This window comes from Leptidea sinapis, chromosome 32 (assembly GCF_905404315.1).
Source record: "Leptidea sinapis chromosome 32, ilLepSina1.1, whole genome shotgun sequence".
Lineage (NCBI taxonomy): Eukaryota > Metazoa > Arthropoda > Insecta > Lepidoptera > Pieridae > Leptidea > Leptidea sinapis.
The window spans coordinates 3,809,593-3,822,656 of NC_066296.1; the positions used below are offsets into that span (position 1 = coordinate 3,809,593).

Consider the following 13,064-nt stretch of genomic DNA (forward strand, 5'->3'; position numbering starts at 1 on the left):
TTGTTCCTGTTTCCCCGCAAAGTTTCGCCCCACACAAAAATCTCTTGTTTCGCCCAGATTTCATTCCGGTTTCGTCTCGAAAATAAGAATAATGAATAATTTTTTATGTTTTTCTTGTTTTGCCTCACTTTTTGTTCTTTATTCGCCCCGGGTAGTAATTTATGTGTTTTACAACATGTTTTGTACGGACAGCATACAAAATATTGTAAAAATCATATTTTTGACGATAAATATTATTAATGAACTCAACAAGTTAGTATTCAATACCAGAAATCAATTAATGGAAACAGGAGCCTTTAAACTAATTCAAATTTTACTTATTCAAATTGTTATATGAATTGGTTTAAAAACTCAATAACTTTAAAAAATACGTGTACAACGTGTGCCCGCTAAACAAGCAAGTTCATGGTTTAAAATCCTTACTTTTATCTACCGCTTTCTCCACCTTCATCTTGATGCATGGACTTCGGAATCAAGATAATTTTAATTCCCTAACCATTCCAAAATGAACAACGTTAATGTTCAAGTTTTCTCTTCTGCCGGCTTTTTTAATTCCCTAACCATTCCAAAATGAACAACGTTAATGTTCAAGTTTTCTCTTCTGCCGGCACTTCCGGAGTGCAATTTATCATTTATGTATTTTTTCTATTTCCTTAAATATTAATTATATATAAACCGAACACATCTGCAAGGAAAGTTGAGTAAAATGTGAACTATGAGAGGCAATTTCAATGTATTAACTATTTCAGAATTAATATGATCATAGTGTCATTAACAGTTTTCCTTACAATATTTCCAATCTCATTTGATGCCTTTCGATACAACAGTACAGATAAGTACGTAGAAGTACCAGTGGGAGGCTCCTTAGCACTGGATGCAGGCTAGATTATGGGTAACACAACAGCGCCTATTTCTGCCGTCAAGCAGTAATGTGTAAGCATTACTGTGTTTCAATCTGAAGGGCGCCGTAGCTAGTGAAATTACTGGGCAAATAAGACTTTATATCTTCTGTCTCAAGGTGACTGCACTCAGTTGTAGTGCCGCTCAAAATTTTTGGATTTGTCAAGAATCCTGAGCGTATCAATTACCATCAGCTGAACGTCTTGCTCGCCTCGTCCCTTATTTTCATAAAAAAAAAGTAAATATGGAGTTAGTTGTCTCTATTCTGCATTACCCTTCAAATCTGCGCACACGTAACCCAGAAATGGGGCAGCTGACGTCATCACAGACGACATAAACAGGAAATGTTCCGTTAAGTGATCGTAAAGTCACAGTCGGTTTGGAAACCTTATGTGAAAATCCTCCATCGGTCGATAATCATAAAATGGGCCATTACATTAAAATGATTTACGAGTTGTAATCCATGATTTAGTCATCTCGTCTCATATCCGTCTCGTGAGCATGTGGTCTGGACTCGTTAAAGATTTTGTTTTCAGTAAAGCTTGCCAATTGTTGAAATTGTTAACAAATGACGTTAGGACACGACCTGGTGCCAATTATTACTATCAGGGTCACCTGTTAATTTGTAAGAGCCGTGTTCTATAAGTACTTATTGTGTTACGTTCATTTACTCTCAATTAAAATAAATGGCACTCCGAGTGAGAACATAATGTCCAGTATTCCTTTTGGGGTGTTTTGAGATGGCATATGTCTATCTCTTAAGGATAACATGCTATATCTATTTTAAATCTTAGGTTATATGCATGAATTTTAAAAATACTTAAATTTGATTTTTTACAATTTTTTTAAATTTGATTTTTTAAAAATTATCAAACACATCAAATTGTAGATAAAAACATTCTTATTCAATTAAAAAATAAAAATTCCGGCAATTTTCCCGATTTCAGCTATTCAAACGCGCCATTTTGCGTCTGTGACGTCAGAGTCTATCCCAAGAATCTATATTGTACTAATCTTATATATAAAATTCTCGTGTCACAATGTTCGTTCCCGTACTCCTCCGAAACGGCTTGACTGATTCTCATGAAATTTTGTGAGCATATTGAGTAGTTCTGAGAATCGGCCAACATCTATTTTTCATCCCCCTAAATGTTAAAGGTGGTCCACACGAATTTTTTTTAATTTTTTTCAATTTTTTTTTAAATTTGTTTGATTATGAGTCAGCATTAAAAAATACACACAACTTCAAATTTTCACCCATCTACGATCAACAGTTAATTTTGTATCGCGATTTTAATATCGGCAATACAACGTTTGCTGGGTCAGCTAGTAATTTATAATATTCTGATCGGTTCAGTAGTTTTCGCAGTATAAAGGCATTAAAAAGACATTTTTTTTTTTTTCTCAAAATTATAACCGAAGGAAAAAACCTGCCATACATTCATTAGTAGTAGTTTAGTCACACTGCTCTTCAACCTTCAGCATTGCGTTTCGATTTTTATTTCTTCACTTTTGTATATTTAAAATTTATTATTCAGCTCAAATTTTATTAAAAAATTATCTAAGATAAAATAAATGATAATAAAGGTTAGAAAAAATAATATTTCAACTAAATATATGTTACATGCACATACCCTATTATAAAACGGGCTGTAAAAGCTGTTTACAGTAATACTGTAATAAATAATTATAATTTAATTACTACATAATATTATAGAATCATTCAGAAATACGTTTTTCTCTAATTTTTAACTCATTAACTTTGATTACACAGTTCCGATGGCTATAGACTACATTATTCCCGAATACATATCATTATTTTTCTATTGACAGAACAGCGACTGTTGGGTCAGCTAGTAAAATAAATATATCAACGATTTTGTAAAAAATAACTATTATAAATTTTGCTAAATTTGCATCCTCCTTCATCACTACAACATTCTAGCTCATTGCACAAGACGGGCTGTCGAATATATGGGTACTAAAGGTTTGTAAAACGTAAGTAAACTTTATAAAACATCATCATCGCTTGGCTTAGTAATTATATTATTGAAGAAAAGGGCTATTTGCACTATTTATACAGGTCCTACAAAATTATTGAGAGCAAAATTTAAAGAATTGACTGTTGCTTCTCAATATATTCTTAATAATGTTATGTATGTACATAAGCACATAAGTGAATTTGCTGGATAAAGTTATAACAATAATGTTAACACCAGGAACAGACATACACTTATAATGCCTACTACTCGGCTAAGTCGAGTTAGTAAGTCTTTTGTGGAGCGATGTATATGCTTTTACAACAAGATCCCAGAAAATGTTCAAAACAAACGTATAACGAAATTCAAAAGAATTGTTAAAAAACGTTTGTGTGGTAAAGATTACTATAACAAAAATGACTTTCTTAATGATACCACAGATTGGGAATAGAACGACCGCCCTCAGGCTATTAAATAATAAATTTTAAACATAATATTATAATAAAAAGAAGCCCTCTGAGTTTGTTGCGCCCGTTCTTCTCAGGTCTGAGGCATACCTTTTGGAATGGGTTGTAGTTTTTTGACTTTATACCCTTTTTTGAATTAAAATATTTGAATTTGAATATTTTGGAAATTCATAATAAAATACATTATCAAAAATTTGTAGAGAAAAAAGATGCTTGTCATTATCAGAAATATCTAAAGAACTTGAGTTAATGACATTGTTATCTGTAGGTTGTGGTCATTGATAAGTTATTGAGTGGTGGGAGATATGAATTTATATTACAATAAGTATTCACTTCGCGGCAGAAAAAAGACAATGTTGACCTTGGTGTTATAATATTGTAGATATATAAATGAGAATTTCTTAAGCGGCGTTGAGCACATTTCTTGGGACGGGTATAAAATGCTAAACTCGAGTCAGGACACGTGGCCTGATCGAAAATTCGTAAGACAGTCGTTGAAATTATGGATGAAAGATTTATACTTCTAACTTATTATAGTTAGGCAATTTTTTTTTATGAACTTAAGGGACGAGAAGAGCAGGACGTTCAGCTGATGGTTATTGATACGCCTTGCCCATTGCACAATGCAGTGCCGCTCAGGATTCCTAAAAACCCCAAAAATTCTGAGCGGCACTACAACTGCGCTCGTCACCTTAAGACATAAGATGTTAAGTCCCATTTGCTCAGTTATTTCACTAGCTGCGGCGCCCTTCAGACCGAAACACAGTAATGTTTACGCATTACTGCTTCACGGCAGAAATAGACGCCGTTATTATTCTTTATAATTTATATTTACATTTCATTTTTCATTTCTTTATTATTTATATTTCAACTTAATAATCATACGGTCATTGGACCAGTGGTTTAATCATTGTGATTGCGAAGCCGAAACACCGCGAGTTAGAGGGATTGAATTCCAGCCGTGAAATATTTTTACAGTTTCATTATTTGGTTTTTATGCTTTATCATTAGCGAAGGCTCTCTGTAAGGCTATAGTTATATTTGTATTTCTTTGTTAAATATATTTTATAATTTTGTTTCTTACTTCAGCTACCATAAACCTATTTTATCAGTTTTAAAGATTAAGCACTGCCCATTATAATGCAAAGTCGCTCAGGATTCTTGAAAATTCCAAAAGTTCTGAGTGACACTACAATTGCGCTCGTCACCTTGAGACATAAGATGTTAAGTCTCATTTGCGCAGTAATTTCACTAGCCACGGCGCCCTTCAGACCGAAACACAATAATGTTTACACATTAGTGGATCACGGCAGAAATAGGCGCCGTTGTGGTACCCATAATCTAACCGGCATCCTGTGCAAAGGAGCCTCTGGTAAAATAGGTAGAATATATGTGACTCGAATTAATTATTGTATTATGTTCTAAAGTTGCTCGAACATACTGTTGTAAACTGTACCATGAAAGCGAGACGCATTTAACGGCAAATAGGTCACTTGTGACGAAGATGATAATGTTCGTCACGATTGGCGCCAGTTCAAGTTTTGTGACCGAGACCAATACAACAAACAATACACTTGCGCTCGTCACTCTGAGACATAACATGTTAATTCTCATTTGCCCAGTAATTTCCCTAGCCAGGGCGCCCTTCAGACCGAAACAATAATGTTTACACATTACTGATTTACGGCAGAAATAGGCGCCGTCGTGGTACCCATTATATAGCCGGCATCCTGTGCAAAGGAGCCGCCCACTGGTAATTAGTAAAATGCCTAAATTTTGACCTAAATAAATAACGTGCTATTTTTAATTTCATTGATTATTAGGTTTTATATTTCCTAGACGCGTTTCTGTTACAGTTGAACTTGGAATGGCAGCAATATATTTGATATTACCTATTGTGTAGATAATTCATCATTATTAGCTGGAAGACGTCCACTGCTGGACAAAGGCCTCCCCCAAAGATTTCCACGACGATCGGTCCTGCGCTGCCCTCATGCAACGTATTCCGGCGATCTTGACCAGATCGTCGGTCCATCTTGTGGGGGGCCTACCAACACTGCGTCTTCGGGTACATGGTCGCCATTCGAGGACTTTACTCCCCCAACGTCCATCTGTCCGTCAAACTATGTGCCCTGCCCACTGCAACTTCAGTTTCGCAATCATTGCGCTATGTCGGTGACTTTGGTTCTCCTACGGATAACCTCATTTCTGAATTGATCTCGCAGGAAAACTCCGAGCATACATTGCCCTCTGAGCGACCATGAGCTTTCTCATAAGGCCCATAGTTAGCGACCACGTCTGCGTACCGTAAGTCATGACTGGTTGAAAATCTTCATCTTCAGACACTGCGGTATTTGGGACGAGAAGAATTTACGGAGCTACCCGAACGCTGTGTAAATAATTAGATAATTAACTGGCCGAGACGCGACGTTATTGGCTTGCTCCGATGTGGCGAGAGGTGTGTTTGTAAATACGAAGACAGCTGACACGGCGCACATCGGCGTACCTTCTATAATTAGACGTAATACGTGTGGACTGTGGAGCACATTCTAATTGTACATCACGTGGCCACACCCTACTTAATATAGAAATTCCTTATGTTTGAATCCTTTGCGTGTGCTTTGTAATAATTGTTATAATATTACTTACTTTAATTATTGCATAAGTCGTATTCGCGCGGGGCTTATAGCGTTCTACGTGTACATATAATAATGGGTTTAGGAGGCTGTTGAGGCTACCGTGGCGTTGTAGTGCTTCTGGAATTTTTGCTGATGCATCTGTGGATGGTTTTCATGCCTTAATGCGCAGAAGAGCGGTCTCCATGTTGCAGCGTCTACGTGTAAGCAGTAATAGCATCCTAAAGATGATTACTGCCAGAGCTGACTGTTCCTTTCAGAAATACTGGATATAGTTAGCTCTAGGTTTATGAATATAATTGACTAATAATACTAACATAGTTCATAAGAAATAATGTTAGTAATACATTTACTAATATATGGAAATCTCTCTGAATTTAATAAATAAATAATGGTGGAACACTTTTAAAAAGATAGAGTTTGTATTATCCCCAACAAGGGGAGGCTCCTTTGCACAGGATGCCGGCTAGATTATGGGTACCACAATGGTGCCTATTTCCGTGCCGTGAAGCAGTAATGAGTAAGTATTCCTGTGTTTCGGTCTGAAGGGTCGTAGCTAGTGAAATTACTGGGCAAATGAGACTTAACATCTTATGTCTCAAGGTAACGAGCGCAGTTGTAGTGCCGCTAAGAATTATCAATTACCATCAGCTGAACGTCCTGCTCATCTCGTCCCTTAGTTTCATAAAAAAAAACTCATCACTGTTGAAATGTTTTTTTTTTAAATCCTTTACATGTACTTGCACTGCAATTGTCCAGTGAGACGCTTCATTGCAGTGTTGCCAGACTTTATCTTGAGTATAAAGGCTTTCTTATCTAGATCTTTCTGTCATTGTTTTATCAAAGACTTAGCTTTAAGGCTTACTGTGGATACCTGGCTCGCATCCTTAGCAAAGCCCCTAAGTATCTAGCCCATCCAGGATATGGACAAGTTTCAATAATAAGGTACCCTAATTATCCTTCACAATATAACGGCAAACCTATTAATGTCATTAGTGAATGTTCGAGTGAAGCAAAGGTGAGGGTTACACTCACAGGTGGGTTGGTAGTGGGTGTTGCGAAGATCCAATTAAATTGGGCGCCCCGACGTCGCGTCTCGCACGACCTATTATACCTGTATTATTTACTTGATGAGCTGTATTTACAAAATTTATCATTTGTAGCGATTATCAAAATTAAAGAGAGGTAACGAAATCTATTTCAGCGCTCCATGCAATTGTGAAATTTTGAGATGAGCGCGCATCAATATAACACAAAACTAACAAGTTGAAGTTGGTTCCTAAAATTTTCTGACGTTTGCGTTATTCGTTATTTTTTTTTGGTTCTTTCGTCCATTATTAGGACAGGCAAAGGGTTCAAGCCCATACAGACGTATTAATTTTTTAATAATAAATTGTCAATGCCATCTTTGCAAGCTTTTTACAACATTATTCTTTCTAAAAACGTAGAATAGCACGAGGAATAAATCATTTAAATAATTTTTGCTTTTTTTTTATTAAAATAAAGAACGAGGCAAGCAGGACGTTCAGCTGATTGTAATTGATACGCCCAACCCATAACAATGCAGTGCCACTCAGGATTCTTGAAAAACATACATACAAACACACAAATGTTTCCTCTTTATAATATAAGTTTAAATATTACTTTTTATCACAGAAACATACTTTACATAACATCAGCGTTATTTCGTTTTCTGAAGGCTATTTTCGGAAGGCATCGTGGCTCCCATGTCTAACCTTACAGCCTTTTTATCGGATCACTGAATAAACATTGTTAAGTCATCCATTAACAATTTTTACCTTACATTTATAATAAATTAACTATTTAATTATTATATGAACCGCGCAGTTATTTAGATAGATAGATTTTAATTAGGTTGAATTTATACGAAAATGAAATACCCACTCCATCATTCCGCCTCTTTTAGAGGAAGTTTTAGGTACAGTGCCACCAAGTGATAATGATATACCACCACCGTTTCGCAATCTGAAGACTGTTGGAACTTTCCAGAAAAAAGTTAAAAATCTCATCCTTACGTCTATGTGAATTGTTAAGTATCTGCTTACAAATTATGTGCATAAGTCCTACATTATAATATTTATGTTATTAATAATACATAATGGGATCGAAGTTTTAGTTTGTTTCTGCAAATATTTCTAAAATTGCTATTATTTTAATATTTATGTATGTATGTATATTTATGTAATATTCTGAACAAGTAGAAGCTAATTTCAAACTATCATCTTTAAAAATAATATTATGGAACCTTTAATAAAACTAAATTTACTTTTTAACAATAGTAGTTACTCAATGGGTCACCTGGGGGCTGCTGAAAATCAGCGCTGTGTTGGTATTATTCCAATGCAGAATGACGCTGAGTCAGTTCCTTTTGATAACAATAACTGCTACACAGTACTTTTAAATTAAGATAATCACTATAATATTAAAAAAAATGAAACAAATGTCATTTTGATATCATTTGTATATTTTTATGTTAAGTATAAGTTTTTAATTATTATTATTTTACCTCTAAGTCTTTTTTAGTTGTATTATTCTGTGTGTATTAATAAAGTTTTCATTCATTCATTCATTCATTCAAATATCTTTTTTGACCTATCATGAATAATTATTACAATTAATTAAAACGAATGTTATATTTTAACACAGTAATTTTCTGAACAATTCGACCTTTTTATACAAGAGGGAACTTTCATGAATATTAATTTATCTTTGAGATATTATGAGAATCAGATGCGTTGCTGACTTGGAAAGGTTAATTTATCTTAAACCAATTTGGCTACTTTTCCTAATTAGCTGGATTAGAAAAAGTTATCCATTTCGAGTTAAAACTGTAATTCTTTAAGATCTTTCTTAGCTAAAAGGTTGATTAATCTTTCGGTAGGTATAAGTAATTTTGTAGGTATTTTGAAACTGAAATGGATAAAAGTTAACCAAATATTAAAAATAAGTCTCTGTAAAAATGACCCATTTATTATACCTATCATGCCTAAAATGCATGTCTGTAATCCCTACTAATATTATAAATGTGAATGTAAGTTTGTTTGTTACGCTTTTACGCCGGAGCTACATAACTGATTTAGATGAAATTTCGTACAGCGATACACTAGAGCTTGGGAAAGGGCATAGGCTACAACCGGAACTGGAATAGGACATGAGATAATCATAAATTCAAAACTATTTTATTATTTTAAAAAAACCCTTTATCTACGTGGACGAAGTCGCGGGCATTAGCTAGTATGTAATAAAGTAACGTCATTTTGAAGAACATTGAATTGCATCTTTCTTTAAAATGTCTCAAAACGATATTAATGTAAGTAAATAAATTTTATGAATTTTTCATAGTCAATATAAAAGATATGCAGCAAAACTCCTGTTCTTTCTATTTCGCTCTTCCGATTAGGTGCTCGTATATTGAGAATCTACTTGAACACACACAGAAAATTTCATTCAAATTGGTCCAGCCGTTTAGGAGGAGTTCGCTGTCAACACACGTACAGAAGAATTATATATATAAAGATATGCAAATGATGATCAGAAAAGCAAATGGAAATTAATTTCAGTTGCTGGCAGGAAGTTGTTTACCGCTAGTCATATCAAACATGGCCGCGACAGCCGTGGGGGTGTGAGCGTGAAGCCAAGGTCACGGGTGGACGCGTGTTGCTCGGGGACCTTTTATTACATCGACTTATCATGATGTTTCTACTTTTAATAATTTCCACTTGGAATATCATTACAAAATTTATTTGTGAGCATAAAAGTGACTAGCGGCACTTAATGTGGAGTGAGATAGTATTATGACGACAGATTGAATTGCATTCTTTCTAATATAATATGAAATATGCATTCTATGATATATGAACTTAGTTATAAACTGACGAACATGTTAAGGAAACTAAATTACGAAGCTACTGAGAATCTTATTCGTTAATGTCTATGCGGATAAATTAAAAGCTAAACACATATTCACACACACACACAACACACACACTCCTTTAAAATAGTTATTGTTGTCATGTATGTTTGTTCGAAAAAATTTTAGCGAATTCTGTGTACATTAAAACACTTCTCTTTTCCCATCCAGGGACCTCACCAAACTACAAGTACCTTGTTGTAGAACTACATTATTTCAGAGAAACTGTTTGTGTATGTGCATAAAAATCTATAATCACATCCCAAAAATAATAAGAGATAGTATCGTCAAACAGGAATTTCTCATCTAAATTGAAAATATACCTTAGTAAAAACTGCTTATATTCATTAGACGAATAGTTTCAACTAAAAACTTGACTATTTACTATATAATACTGCTACTAATCTTTTGTTAAATTTATATTATAACTATGTAACTAATGATTTAGAAATGTATTTTATAAAATTTGCACGTCATAAATGTGGCAAACATGTACTTAATAATATTTATGTAACATCAATCTAACAAGTTTATGCAAATAAAAACTTTGACTTTGATCATTAGTTGCAGAACCACAATTGTTAGTTACCTTAAAATATGTTGATGTTTGTTATTTTGACATTTTACATTGCACAACTGGGAAGAGACTGACCCCCATGTCACGGGCTATCCTAGTTTGGGCGTCGAGAGTAATTTGAAGTAAAAATTTATTTTCTGATTGCAACAATTTATATTGTTATTAAGATTCATTATTATTATTATTATTATTAATTTGAGGACTCTAATTGCTAAATAACCTTAAAAATCCAGTGTCCTGATGTTTGTTTCCAGTTAACTCCTTCCTAAATGAATGGATTTTAAATGGTGATTATTCATGGAGTGCAGTTTAGTCCAACGTGAGAGATAGGGCAGTTTTTATTTCCATTTGGGACTCATCATTATTTTAATTTTCTATATTTCTTTTGTATGGACATATTTTCTATGAGGGAATTTATTGACGCACGGTTTAACAGTTCTGCTGTGAAACAATTTCATTATAACAACAGGGAGCATATTTTGCGAAATAATTCTTGATGTTATGAAATATTATTGACAAATTCATAAAACACATTATTTTGTTATGTCCAGAACAACGTCTGTCGGGTCAGCTGGTACTTTGATAATAATCGAGAGATTTATTACAGAATATTTAGATGCAGCAAATTTATATTTTAATGGCCGAGAGCAAAGTAGCTCTATTGTAGTTTAATTATTATAAATGTCCCATTGGACATTGGCAGCTTATTTCCGATACAATTCAGTAGAAGGTTGCACGTAACTGTATTGATATTGACAGCACTTTAGCAAATGAATCTCAATGGAGATGCACGAAGTATTTATCGATGAGTGGTCACTGATTGCGAGCACCTTCGAAATGAATCAAATAGTTCTGAGTTCACAAGAGTTCAATTCCATATACTTTATTTTGATGTATTTCTAAATAAAACTGTACAATCAGTTACTTTAAGTACACTTTTATAGTACTGTGTGTTAATTACTTTTAATTAAGCAAAGTCACCGAAATAGCCCAAATGATTGCGAAACTGAAGGTGCAGTAGGCAGGGCACATAGTTTGACGGACAGATGGCCGGTGGGGCAGTAAAGTCCTCGAATGGCGACCACGTACCGGAAGACGCAGTGTTGGTATGCGCCCCACAAGATGGACCAACCTTCTGGTGAAGCTCGCCGGAGTACGATGGATGAGGGCACCGTGGAGATCTTTGGGGGAGGCTTTTGTCCAGCAGTCGACGTTTTCCGGCTTATGATGATGATGTGCTAATTATAGAAGGGCTCATGAGATGCTAGGTGATTACTTTCCATGTTCTCTTCGATTGGACGAGAGGAATTAATTACTCATCTGCATGAGTCTGCGACTTTGATTGAGAATTTCGCACTATACTTAAAAGACCTTGACAAAAAAATTTTGATCTGTCTCCGTTGGTATTATGGGACCTTAATCTTCCCAAATCGGTAGTGACCCAAGGCAATAGATTATTCAAATACACCAAAACCGAAAGAGACGTACGGTACCCTACTCCCTCACCAAGTTCTGATCCTTATTTTGTTTATAAGATGGTTTCCCGGAACGGAAAGGTTAATTCTCACCGTTTCTTTTTTTATGGAAATATGAGGTCAAACGAGCGTACGGGTCACCTGGTGTTAAGTGATCACCGCCGCTTACATTCTCTTGCAACACCAGAGGAATCACAGGAGCGTTGCCGGCCTTTAGGGAAGGTGTACGTGCTTTTTTTGAAGGCACCCATGTCGTATCGTCTCGGAAACACCGCGCATTCCACAGCCTTGTAGTACATGAAAAGCGCACTTTGGAGGACCGCCACACATCCAGATCGTGGGGATGATATCCTAACTTGTGGCGTGTCGTGCGAAGATGGAATTCGGTGGCAGGAATCAGATTCCTCTCATAATTAAGGCGTATATTTTCAAGTTGTAGGTTTAGAGTTACATCATCATCATTAGCCGGAAGACGTCCACTGCTGGATAAAGGCCTTCCCCACAGATAGTGTCTGTCATGTTTGGGGCGTTTTTGCCATAATCGCCACGCTCGGCAGGCGGGTTGGCGATCGCAGTAGATGGTGTGCTCTTAACAAAAAAAAATGCTGCGTTGTTTGTATCCCTTAGCCGCCTCTTACGTCACCCACGGGAGGAGATGGGGTGGTGCTATTCTGGTGCGACACCATATCTATAGAGCTACATCATCATCATCATCCTCAGCCGGAAGACGTCCACTGCTGGACAAAGGCCTCCCCCAAAGATCTCCACGACGACCGGTCCTGCGCTGGCCTCGTCCAACGTATTCCGGAGATCTTGACCAGATCGTCGGTCCATATTGTGGGGGTCGACCAACACTGCGTATTCCAGTACGTGGTCGCCATTCGAGGACTTTTCTGCCCCACCGGTCATCTGTTCGTCGAACTTTGTGCCTTGCCCACTGCCACTTCAGTTTCGTAATAATTTGGGCTATATCGGTGAGTTTGGCTCTCCTGCGTCTCTCTCCTCGCGCTCTCCTCCTTCTCCTATCTACTGATTTCTGATTCGGTCTCGCAGGGAAACTCCGAGCATAGCCCTCTCCATTGCCCTCTAAGCGACAATC

The 13,064-nt window shown here is 36.0% G+C and overlaps 1 protein-coding gene across 1 annotated transcript in view; it reads left to right on the forward strand.

The window, feature by feature from the left end:
- The window catches only part of LOC126974539 (synaptic vesicle glycoprotein 2C-like), a 60,597-nt gene that overhangs the window by 30,040 nt on the left and 17,493 nt on the right, over positions 1-13,064 (forward strand). The window lies entirely within an intron of this gene.